This window comes from Schistocerca piceifrons, unplaced genomic scaffold (assembly GCF_021461385.2).
Source record: "Schistocerca piceifrons isolate TAMUIC-IGC-003096 unplaced genomic scaffold, iqSchPice1.1 HiC_scaffold_936, whole genome shotgun sequence".
In the NCBI taxonomy this organism is placed as follows: domain Eukaryota; kingdom Metazoa; phylum Arthropoda; class Insecta; order Orthoptera; family Acrididae; genus Schistocerca; species Schistocerca piceifrons.
In genome coordinates this window covers 3,072,501-3,085,289 of record NW_025729208.1, presented here as the reverse complement: position 1 = coordinate 3,085,289, position 12,789 = coordinate 3,072,501, and the positions used below count along the sequence as shown (strand labels likewise).

At 53.5% G+C, this 12,789-nt stretch overlaps 1 non-coding gene and 1 pseudogene across 1 annotated transcript; both read left to right on the top strand.

Moving 5' to 3' along the window:
* The first annotated feature begins 1,135 nt into the window (after window positions 1-1,135).
* LOC124771414 lies at window positions 1,136-3,034 on the top strand. The gene has a single exon (XR_007013424.1). It is a non-coding gene; the product is annotated as a small subunit ribosomal RNA (ribosomal RNA).
* A 351-nt stretch (window positions 3,035-3,385) lies between these two features.
* Window positions 3,386-3,540, top strand: LOC124772012 (annotated as a pseudogene).
* The last annotated feature ends 9,249 nt before the right edge of the window (window positions 3,541-12,789 follow it).

Below are 12,789 nucleotides of genomic sequence, written 5' to 3'. Positions count from 1 at the left end.
CGGTTGACAGTAGTTCGCGCAATGGACATCGCATACGTACGGGGGCCACCTTCCACGTGTTCTCTAGGCGTGCACATTTTGATGCGTGAATGTGGGCAGGCGTAGTGTGTTGTGACACCTGACACAGGCATGCAATAATCGTTGAAGTTGCAAATGGCGATGGACGTCTACGTTTGCTGGTGAAGTTACGCAAATGAACAACTGGTAACCCGTTGTGGTGCGGTTGTTCTCGCTAGAGGTGAATCAGTGATGGCGACAATCGGTTGAGCTACTAACGGGTTGTTTCAGCGATACCCACCATGCCGACGAACGTCAATGGAAATCTGAGTGTGAAGCGATACGCGGCGGTGGCTGGGTGGGACCGTCCCCGGCCGGTGAGGGGGGGCCTCCCGGCGTGCTGGCCGCGCGGGGCGTGGGCGCACGCGCTACAGCCGGCTGGTGGGGGCGGCCAGTGGCAGGCGCGCCGGCCGACGGACGCGGCAGGCGGCGCAGCTGCGCGCCGGCGCACCCTGCGCGCGGCACCGTGCGGCCAAAGTAGGTCCTCGCGGGCCCGGTGCGAAGCGCGGTGGACATCTGCAGTGTGCTGGTCTGTTTGAGGACTGTGTGAGTTGAGGATGCGCCGCCGCCCGGCGCTCGGCGCTGCGACGCCGTCTGCTCCTCGGTCGCCCCAGCGGTTCTCGCTGGTGGTTTGTATCGCAGCTGTGCGGACGTGTTGGCGCGTGCGCTGTGCTGGGAGAGTTCGCTTCGGCACCCAAGTAGGGCTTTTATCCTTCTGTGGCGCTGGCGTTGGAGCTGCCGGTCACCGTATGTGGCGCGTGCGGTCTCCCGCCGGCAATGCCACGACAGCACGCTCCCGGGCCTCTGTCGGCAGCGGCAGGCTTAGTTGGGAGCACAGGTGGTCGCACCTAAAGCGTCTACTCGCCTAACTCCGGGCGATTGCGCCTCTCTCGAACCCGACCAAGTATTTAGGACGGCGCTGCGCGCCGCCGGGACCTGAGAAGGTTTCGAGGTGTATTGTGCTGGGGAGCTCAGCCTCCTCCTGTTTGCAGAATAATTGAGCCGACGTTTGCGTGTTTGCGCCGGCCCCCGGGATATACTCCCGGGCGGCCGGCTGCTCAGCTCTAGTTGACGCAGCTCCCTGGTTGATCCTGCCAGTAGTCATATGCTTGTCTCAAAGATTAAGCCATGCATGTCTCAGTACAAGCGGCATTAAGGTGAAACGGCGAATGGCTCATTAAATCAGTTATGGTTCCTTAGATCGTACCCACGTTACTTGGATAACTGTGGTAATTCTAGAGCTAATACATGCAAACAGAGTCCCGACCAGAGATGGAAGGAACGCTTTTATTAGATCAAAACCAATCGGTCGGCTCGTCCAGTCCGTTTGCCTTGGTGACTGAATAACTTTGGGCTGATCGCACGGTCCTCTTACCGGCAACGCATCTTTCAAATGTCTGTCTTATCAACTGTCGATGGTAGGTTCTGCGCCTACCATGGTTGTAACGGGTAACGGGAAATCAGGGTTCAATTCCGGAGAGGGAGCCTGAGAAACGGCTACCACATCCAAGGAAGGCAGCAGGCGCGCAAATTACCCACTCCCGGCACGGGGAGGTAGTGACGAAAAATAACGATACGGGACTCATCCGAGGCCCCGTAATCGGAATGAGTACACTTTAAATCCTTTAACGAGTATCTATTGGAGGGCAAGTCTGGTGCCAGCAGCCGCGGAAATTCCAGCTCCAATAGTGTATATTAAATTTGTTGCGGTTAAAAAGCTCGTAGTTGGATTTGTGTCCCACGCTGTTGGTTCACCGCCCATCGGTGTTTAACTGGCATGTATCGTGGGTTGTCCTGCCGGTAGGGCGAGCTGAAGGCGTGCTACCGCCTCGTGCATGCTCGTGCGTCCCGAGGCGGACCCCGTTGAAATCCTACCAGGGTGCTCTTTATTGAGTGTCTCGGTGGGCCGGCACGTTTACTTTGAACAAATTAGAGTGCTTAAAGCAGGCAAGCCCGCCTGAATACTGTGTGCATGGAATAATGGAATAGGACCTCGGTTCTATTTTGTTGGTTTTCGGAACCCGAGGTAATGATTAATAGGGACAGGCGGGGGCATTCGTATTGCGACGTTAGAGGTGAAATTCTTGGATTGTCGCAAGACGAACAGAAGCGAAAGCATTTGCCAAGTGTGTTTTCATTAATCAAGAACGAAAGTTAGAGGTTCGAAGGCGATCAGATTACGCCCTAGTTCTAACCATAAACGATACCAGCCAGCGATCTGCCGCAGTTCCTCCGATGACTCGGCGGGCAGCCTCCGGGAAACCAAAGCTTTTGGGTTCCGGGGGAAGTATGGTTGCAAAGCTGAAACTTAAAGGAATTGACAGAAGGGCACCACCAGCCTGTGGCTTAATTTGACTCAACACGGGAAACCTCACCAGGCCCGGACACCGGAAGGATTGACAGATTGATAGCTCTTTCTTGATTCGGTGGGTGATGGTGTATGGCCGTTCTCAGTTGGTGGAGCGATTTGTCTGGTTAATTCCGATAACGAACGAGACTCTAGCCTGCTAACTAGTCGCGTGACATCCTTCGTGCTGTCAGCGATTACTTTTCTTCTTAGAGGGACAGGCGGCTTCTAGCCGCACGAGATTGAGCAATAACAGGTCTGTGATGCCCTTAGATGTTCTGGGCCGCACGCGCGCTACACTGAAGGAATCAGCGTGTCTTCCTAGGCCGAAAGGTCGGGGTAACCCGCTGAACCTCCTTCGTGCTAGGGATTGGGGCTTGCAATTGTTCCCCATGAACGAGGAATTCCCAGTAAGCGCGAGTCATAAGCTCGCGTTGATTACGTCCCTGCCCTTTGTACACACCGCCCGTCGCTACTACCGATTGAATGATTTAGTGAGGTCTTCGGACTGGTACGCGGCATTGACTCTGTCGTTGCCGATGCTACCGGAAAGATGACCAAACTTGATCATTTAGAGGAAGTAAAAGTCGTAACAAGGTTTCCGTAGGTGAACCTGCGGAAGGATCATTACCGACTAGACTGCATGTCTTTCGATGTGTGTGTCGTGTCGCGCAACACGCTACCTGTACGGCTCGCAGTAGACGTGCGCCGCGTGCGGAACCACGCGTGCTTCTCAAAACTAACGGAAATGTTGTGTGGTACGAGCGCTGAAGCGCTGGAGCGGCTGGCCTGCGACACCTGGCGCCTGGCGCCGGTTTTGAATGACTTTCGCCCAAGTGCCTGTCCGCTCCGGTCTGGAGCCATACGACGCCCATCGGCCGTGAGGCCGTTGGACACAGAACGCTGGAACAGGGGCCGTCACACGCCTGAGTCCCGCCTATGCAACTGTCTTGAAAGAGACAGTGGAAACTAAGAAAAGATCACCCAGGACTGTGGATCACTCGGCTCGTGGGTCGATGAAGAACACAGCAAATTGCGCGTCGACATATGAACTGCAGGACACATGAACATCGACGTTTCGAACGCACATTGCGGTCCATGGGTTCCGTTCCCGGGTCACGTCTGGCTGAGGGTCGGCTACGTATACTGAAGCACGTGGCGTTTGCCCCGCTTCGCAGACCTGGGAGCGTCGCGGCCGCCTGTGGGTCCGGCCGCGTCTCCTTAAACGTGCGATGCGCGCCCGTCGCCTGGCGGTTCGCATACCGGTACTTACTCGACAGCGTGCACAGCCGGCTGGCGGTGTGGCGTGCGACACCTCGTACAACGACCTCAGAGCAGGCGAGACTACCCGCTGAATCTAAGCATATTACTAAGCGGAGGAAAAGAAACTAACAAGGATTCCCCCAGTAGCGGCTAGCGAACAGGGAAGAGTCCAGCACCGAACCCCGCAGGCTGCCGCCTGTCGTGGCATGTGGTGTTTGGGTGGGTCCACTACCCCGACGCCTCGCGCCGAGCCCAAGTCGAACTTGAATGAGGCCACGGCCCGTAGAGGGTTCCAGGCCCGTAGCGGCCGGTGCGAGCGTCGGCGGGACCTCTCCTTCGAGTCGGGTTGCTTGAGAGTGCAGCTCCAAGTGGGTGGTAAACTCCATCTGAGACTAAATATGACCACGAGACCGATAGCGAACAAGTACCGTGAGGGAAAATTGAAAAGAACTTTGAAGTAAGAGAGTTCAAAAGTACGTGAAACCGTTCTGGGGTAAACGTGAGAAGCCCGAAAGGTCGAACAGGTGAGATTCACGCCCATCCGGCCACTGGCCTCCGCCCTCGGCAGATGGGGCCGGCCGCCCGCGCGGAGCAATCCGCGGCGGGGTCGTGTCCGGTTCCCTTTCCACTCGCTGCGGGGTGGGGCCGTTCCGGTGTGCGGTGGGCCGCACTTCTCCCCTAGTAGGACGTCGCGACCCGCTGGGTGCCGACCTACGGCCCGGGTGCGCAGCCTGTCCTTCCGCGGGCCTCGGTTCGCGTCTGTTGGGCAGAGCCCCGGTGTCCTGGCTGGCTGCCCGGCGGTATATCTGGAGGAGTCGATTCGCCCCTTTGGGCGCTCGGGCGGTGGGCGCAGAAGAGTCTGGGCGTGAGCCTGCTTGGAGCCGCCGTCGGTGCAGATCTTGGTGGTAGTAGCAAATACTCCAGCGAGGCCCTGGAGGGCTGACGCGGAGAAGGGTTTCGTGTGAACAGCCGTTGCACACGAGTCAGTCGATCCTAAGCCCTAGGAGAAATCCGATATTGATGGGGGCGTCATAGCATGATGCACTTTGTGCTGGCCCCCGTTGGGCGAAAGGGAATCCGGTTCCTATTCCAGAACCCGGCAGCGGAACCGATACAAGTCGGGCCCCTCTTTTAGAGATGCTCGTCGGGGTAACCCAAAAGGACCCGGAGACGCCGTCGGGAGGTCGGGGAAGAGTTTTCTTTTCTGCATGAGCGTTCGAGTTCCCTGGAATCCTCTAGCAGGGAGATAGGGTTTGGAACGCGAAGAGGTAAGGGAAGTCGGCAAATTGGATCCGTAACTTCGGGATAAGGATTGGCTCTGAGGATCGGGGCATGTCGGGCTTGGTCGGGAAGTGGGTCAGCGCTAACGTGCCGGGCCTGGGCGAGGTGAATGCCGTAGGGGTGCCGGTAAGTGCGGGCGTTTAGCGCGGACGTGCTCTGCTCTCGCCGTTGGTCGGCCTCGTGCTGGCCGGCGGTGCAGGATGCGCGCGCCTGCGCGGCGTTCGCGCCCCGGTGCTTCAACTTGCGTGCAGGATCCGAGCTCGGTCCCGTGCCTTGGCCTCCCACGGATCTTCCTTGCTGCGAGGCTACGTCCGCCTTAGTGTGCTCCTCCGGGGGCGCGCGGGTGCGCGGATTCTCTTCGGCCGCCATTCAACGATCAATTCAGAACTGGCACGGACGGGGGAATCCGACTGTCTAATTAAAACAAAGCAGTGCGATGGCCCTAGCGGGTGTTGACGCAATGTGATTTCTGCCCAGTGCTCTGAATGTCAACGTGAAGAAATTCAAGCAAGCGCGGGTAAACGGCGGGAGTAACTATGACTCTCAAATGCTCACCTGATGTGTAATGTATGGTCCCTTTCGATCCACCCCTCAGCATCCTTGTGATGTTGGGTGGATGATGGTTCAACTAGCCTCTCGGTGGAAAATCGTAGCTCTGGCCTTCAAGTGGCGGGGGTCGTGAGGGTGCTGAGAAAGGTTGCACGTAGGCGTAACACTTTTCCAGTATCCCGACCGACAGAGCAGGGTGCCTTTTAGGGCTTGGGGGTTACCTCCCCCCCTGCCTTTGTTCCAGCTGGTGCAACTAATAGAAAGAAACGCGGTACCAGGCCTCCCACTGGAGCGCCTGTGCCAGCTGATGAGCCACCCAACCTGCCAACCGGTGCGGGTCGAGCGCCGCTCCCCGCCATCTGCCCTGATTGTATGCGGTCGTTTTCCACCAAGACTGGACTCGGTGTCCATCGGCGTCGCGCCCATCCGACCGCTGCTAATGCCGAGATCAAGACAGAGGAAGAAGGCCAGGTGGTCCCAGGAAGAGCTCCTGCGTTTGGCCCATGCAGAAGCGACTCTCGCCACCCCGGGTTGTAGATTTTTAAACCAGGAACTTGCCAAGGCCTTCCCCGAGCGAACTCTAGAATCAATTAAATGTCAGCGTAGAGCGCAGTCCTATAAAGACATGGTGGCGAAGTTTGTCACCGAACTCTCTGGCATGGATCGCCGCCCTCGTGGTCCTGCTGGCGAGCCTGCCGTCAGTCAATCTTTGCCACAGTCTCCACCTCGAGGGGAGGATGTCGACCTAACCATCTGGTCATTTGTAGTGGAACTCCCCCAATCAGACCGCCGACTCCGCTCGCTTGATGATCTCGTGGCTCTGGGTCCCACCACTAGCCGTGATACAATCCAGGCAATGTTGCTGTCTGCTCTTGATGAAGTAGGCAGCAAGGAGCCAGCTGTCCACCAAGCTGTGAGTGTGTGGACCCAACAGCCCCCAGAGCGGAAGCATGCACACAGGAGATGGGAGTATGCGGTGGTTCAGCGTGCTTTCAGGAAGAACGGAGCACGCTGTATCAATGGACTTCTCGATGGCATACTCTTGCATCAGCCACCATCCATCCCAGGGCTGATTGAGTTTTGGACAGACCTCTTCTCTCCACCTCGTGTCAGGTCTCGACCTCCGCGTGGTGAGGGTCTGTCCGAAGAGTTGTTGCCATTCTCGAAGAAGGTGCCCTTCCGTGACCTGTGGGCTCCCATTTCTGCAGAAGAAGCCACCGCTGCTCTCCCACCTCGCAATTCTGCTGCAGGTCCTGACGGCCTCACGCCGGCACAACTGCGCCGCCTGCCCCGGGAGGTTCTCCTCAAGATCCTCAATTTCCTCCTCCTCTCCCATTCCCTTCCATCCCGTCTCCTTCAGGCCAGGACAACCCTGCTGCCCAAGAAGACCGCCGCAGCATCCCCTTCTGACTTTCGTCCGATCACAGTGTGCACGGTGCTGACCAGAGCCTTTCACAAGGTTCTGGTTGGCCGCCTGATGCGCTACTGTGTATTGGATGGTCGTCAGCGGGCTTTCATCCCTCAGGATGGGATGCTTCACAACACCTTTCTTCTGGATCTGGCGATGACCCAGGCGTGCCGAGCTGCTGGCTCGCTGTACTTGGCATCTCTGGACGTGTCAAAGGCCTTCGACTCGCTTGCCCATGGTGCCCTTGGTCCTGTGCTAAGGGCCCATGGTCTGCCGGTCGAGTTCGTTGACTACATCCAGGGATGCTATAAAGTGGGATCGACGGTTATCTGCGTGGATGGGAAGTCGTCAGATCTAGTGCGGCCTTCGAGGGGTGTTCGGCAGGGGACCCGCTGTCTCCTATCCTCTTCAACATGTCCATTGACATTCTCCTGTCCCGTCTGCCTGCTCATATTGGTGTACGCATTCTTGGACGGCGAATAAATGCGGCTGCATTCGCCGATGACCTCCTGCTGTTCGCCGAGACTCGTGATGGATTGCAGGAACTTCTCACCATCGCCACGTCGGCCCTGGGGGATCTCAGGCTCGAGGTCAACCCACGGAAGTGTTTTTCTCTCGCCCTTGTCTCATCAGGCCGGGAGAAGAAAACCAAGGTCGACGAGACTGTCATCTTTCGTGCTGGTGGGAACAACACCCCAGCACTGGCGATGGGCGATACTTTCAAGTACCTGGGCCTGCAATTCTCCACATGCGGACGCAGTCTTTTTCATCCTCGGCGGGAGGTCGAGAAGCAGATGAACATCATCAAGCGTGCACCACTCAAACCTCAGCAGCGGCTTTTTGCCCTTCGTTCTGTTATCCTCCTGGGTATTTTCCATGGCCTCACCCTGGGGAGGACTCGTCTTGGGGCCCTCTCTTCCCTTGACGTCTGTGTCCGTGCAGCTATTCGATCTTGGCTGCACCTGCCAGCAGATACGCCTGTCGGTTACTTCCACGCCCCCATCTCTCATGGGGGCTTGGGGGTACCTGCAGCTTGCTGGCTTGGCCCTCTTCTTCGTAGGAGAAGATTGGCGAAGATGCAGGGACTGGGTACAGCCGCAGACGATTCTTCCCAGGACTCAATCCAGCGAGAAATTCACCAACTGGACCACGCCCTGCAATGGCAGAGGGAAGTTATAAAGTCCAGTTACCAGTTGGGCCGGTGTTGGGCCGACCGCCTGCACTCGTCGGTCGACGGCGCTGCGCTATATAAGTCTGCCCGAACACCAGGGCAGCACTGCTGGGTCTCTAATACCCGGCAGTTCGTAACCGGCCGCGACTACCTCGCATGCCTGCGTGTCCGGATTAATGCCTTACCTACTCGGGCACGGCTGCTACGTGGGAGGGAAGGTGACACCAGTTGCCGCGCTGGCTGCAATGCCACGGAGACTGCCAACCATGTCATTCAACAGTGCTGGAGAAGCGACGGGGCTCGCATTGCTCGACACGATGCTATGGCGTCCTATCTGGCGCGAGGCCTCCGCCGCAGAGGCTACAATGTTCTGCTAGAGCCTCACCTTCGTACATCTGAAGGCCTGAAAAAGCCAGACATCGTGGCAGTCCGTGACACTGCAGCATGTGCAGGTGGTTGGCGACAACCTTGATCTCGATAGGTGTCACCGTGAGAAAGTAGCCGTCTACGACAAGCAGGCTGTTTACGACAAGGTACGCGAGCTGTTTCCAGTGGTCAAGGAAATCACCACCACGTCGGCGACCATCAACTGGCGTGGGGTTTGGTCTCCAGCCTCTGCTAAAGCATTGCAGGAGGTTGGTGTGACGAAGGGCCACCTTTCAACATTGGGCACTAGAGTACTTCTGGGCAGCATCATGGCGGCACGGCGTTTCGAATCTATGACTGCCCCTCGCCGCCGCACGATGCCCCGCACTGGCGTCGGTTAGGGTGGTCTCAATTCTTCGGCTGCTGCCTGGCCTTCTCAGGCATAATACCTTTCTTTGTTCATGTACTGTGTTTATTATTAAGTGTGTTTTGTTAATTATGTACCATCTGTAAACCCACTTTGTGGGTATCCACTTATTGTGTTATTCACTCTACGTGAATAAAGACGGCTATGATAGCCAAATGCCTCGTCATCTAATTAGTGACGCGCATGAATGGATTAACGGGATAGTATGACCCCAACAAAGGAGGTTGGTAGGCAGTCAGTGATCAGCATGGATGAGGAGAGCACTAAAGCAAAGGAGGACGCACAAAACATGGTGACAATAAGAGAAGAGATGGAAGCATATCTCTTCAATGAAACAAACAAAATCAATAATGGGCAAAAAAAATATATCCTGGGCAAATTATCCGTGTATGAACAGATATTTAAAAAATATGAGGCAGAAATAATAGGATTAAAAACAGAAGTAAGGTGCCTCAAAAACGCCCACCTCCATACAGCACCAGTGCAGGAGACGTATGCTGCAAAGGTTTCCTCAACAGCTGTAGTTCCAAAACAATCTGTACCCTCAAAACCCCAACACAAGGTTTTGGTCATAAAGCCAGATGAAAAGTCACAGAAGGACGGAAAGCAGGTGGAAGAAACAGTGAAAAAGTTCATAAAAACAACACTCAGAGATGTAAGAGTTTCGAAATGTAGGACCTTGAAGGACAATAGCGTCATTATCGAAGTCCCAAACGATGAGGAGGCTGACAAAATTAAAACGTGTGAAGACTTTAGGAGTTCAGGTCTAATTTTCTCAAACCCCAAGAAGAGAAATCCTAGGGTAATGGTGTATGATGTCCCCAGAGACATGGAAGAAGAGGCTTTAAAATCCGAACTGCACGAAAGAAATCTCTCCAGGATAGGAATGACACTAGAGGAAGTGACAAATGGTACCCGAGTCGTTTTCAAAAGTGGGCCAAGAAATAGGGACGTAGTAAACCTGGTACTTGAAGTAGCACCAAAAACTTGGAACCACATAACCCGACAAGGTCGTATATATCTCAGCTGCACATCCCACAGGGTGCAAAACTATACGAGCATTAGCAGATGTTACAAGTGTCAGGGATATGGCCACACATCAGCAAAGTGTACAAGTAAGGAAACCATCTGTGGACACTGTGCAATCCCAGGTCACAGCTTTAAAGAGTGTGAAAAGAAGGATCAGCCACCACAATGTGCGAATTGCAAGCGTGGGAAGAGGGATTGTAACCACTCAGTTGAGGACCAAACTTGCCCAGAGTATAACAGAATAAGGGAATTAGTAAACTGAAAAACCGAATATGGCGAAGAATAAAAATGAAGAAGCACCCTATGGTAACAAAGCAAGAGAGTTGGAAAAACACTCAGTAAAGTTTCTGCAGATAAACGGCCAGAGGTCTAAAACAGTCCCTGGCCAACTTGTGAAAAGAATGGAGGGGGACAAAGTAGTAGTACTACTGGTGCAGGAGCCATACACATTTGCGGACAAAATCAAGGGTTATCCTCCAAGTTTTCGAGTCATTCAGCATGGAACACCAAAGGCGGCCATAATAATTACAACCAAAGAGCTAAATGTGCTGCAACTCACTACCCTATGTGATGCACACACAGCTGTTGCAAGTGTAAGTGGGTCCTTTGGAGAACTCTACCTCGTAAGCATGTACTGTCAATATGGCCAACCTCTTGACCGCTTCCTACAAAAACTCGAAACAATTATCAACAAACTGACAGGAAAACATGTAATTATAGGGATGGATGCAAATGCAACCTCCCCAATGTGGCATGGTAACACAACTGATGCTGAAGGAAGGATACTGGAAAGACTTCATAAGCCAGCACAACCTTGTCATAATAAACAATGACTCACAACTAACAACCTTCAGTGGGCCAAATGGCGAAAGCAACATAGATCTCACCCTGTGTACAGCAACAGCAGCAAGAACTGTGGCGGAATGGATGGTGCATGAAGAGTGGACAACCAGTGACCATAGAGCAATATCTTACACTGTGCTACCTCCACAAAGAACGAGACAGGCAACAAAACAAGAAAAATACAACACACACAAAGCAAAATGGCCAATATTTGACCAATGTTTTGCAGGTGAAATAGCCAACCAAATGAACAGTGCGGAAATGAGCGTAGCTGGAAAAGTGAAGCGCCTGGAGGAAGCAATAAATTTAAGCTGCCACAGATCCATGAAGAAAAGGACACAGCTGCAGGACTCCGTACCTTCGTGGAATGACACCCTCACACAGCTTCGACGCGATACAACAACTGCTCGACGAAACCTGCAACAAGCACGCAGGAATGGGGATGAGGCCGAGACTGAGGCAGCCAAAAGGAACTACAACAGGAAGAGAAATGAATATACAAAACAAATAACAAATGCCAAGGAAGACACTTGGAAGAAATGGGTAACAGACTGTGACAAAAGCAACAATCCCTGGCAAGTAGCACAGGAAATACTCAGACCAAAACGTGGCACTGATAATGTACTTAGTAATATAAAACTCCACGACCAGACTCACACCCTAACATGGAAGGAGACCGTAGAACACCTGCTAAAATCCTTGCTACCAGATGACAATCCAGAGGAGGATACGGCTGACCAGGATACAGTAAAAGAAGGAAACAAAAACTATGACAACTCAGTCACTTCACCCGAATTCACACGTGAAGAAATCACTGCAGCCATCAAAGCTTGCAAACCAAAGAAAGCCACTGGCCCAGATGGCATCGACGACAAAATAATCAAAAGGATATGGCATACACACCCTGACATACTAATGGACATATTCAACTCCTGCCTAAGGGAACAAACAGTACCGGAAGCATGGGAAGTAGGAAGAGTATGTATACTGCTCAAATCGGAGGAGAAGCCAAGGGATGAACCAAAGTCGTACGGTCCCATCTGCTTGCTTGCCATACTCGGCAAGGTGCTGGAACGGCTGATTGTTGGCCGCCTCGAGGAACAGTATGAGAAGTCAGGCCTCAAAGCTCCAAACCAGTTTGGCTTCAGGCAAGGTACCTCCACAGAGATGGCAATCCGGCAAGTCTTAAACACCACCCAATGTGAAGAAAAATATGTCATGGCCATCTTTGTGGACATAGCAGGAGCCTTTGACAACCTATGGTGGCCAAGCATAATGAGGCGCCTAAGAGAAATGGACTGCCCACAAAACATTTACCACCTTATGGGAAGCTATCTTAGACACCGCAAAGCCATGGTAGAAACCAGTGCTGGCACAACTGAGAAGGTTATCACGAAAGGCTGCCCCCAGGGCTCCATCTGTGGCCCCTTCCTATGGAACCTTGTATTCGATGAAATAGTGAAGGAAGATGATGGAGATAAATGGATGAAGGTGGCATATGCCTACGACCTCGCCATCGTGATAAAAGGCTACAGCAGGAAGCAACTTGAGGAGAAAGGATCACAAGCCATTCAAACGATTGGGGAATGGGCCAAAAGAAATAAGCTACAGATCTCCAGACCCAAGACTGTAGCTATGACACTAAAAGGTCATTTTGATAGAGAAAGGCCCCCACAAATAAAATTTGAAGGACAGAATATCAGGTTTGTCTCTGAATTCACGTATGTGGGAGTCACCCTCGATGAAAAACTGTCCTTCACCCAGCATGCAAGAAGACTGCAACAGAAACTTGGTGCAATTTCAGGCGCACTAGTAAGAGTGACGAGAACAGAATGGGGTCTCAAACGACAGTCCCTTAAATTAATATACAGCGGTCTTTGCCTCTCAATATGTCGATACGGTGCTGCAGCATGGGGGGATAGAGCAAACAACAGATACATCCAAAGGATCCTATTTGCAATACAGAGACCTTTTCTGCTACAAATGACCAGGGCATGCAGAACAGTATCTAATGAACCCCTGCTGGTGCTTGCAGGTTGCTTACCACT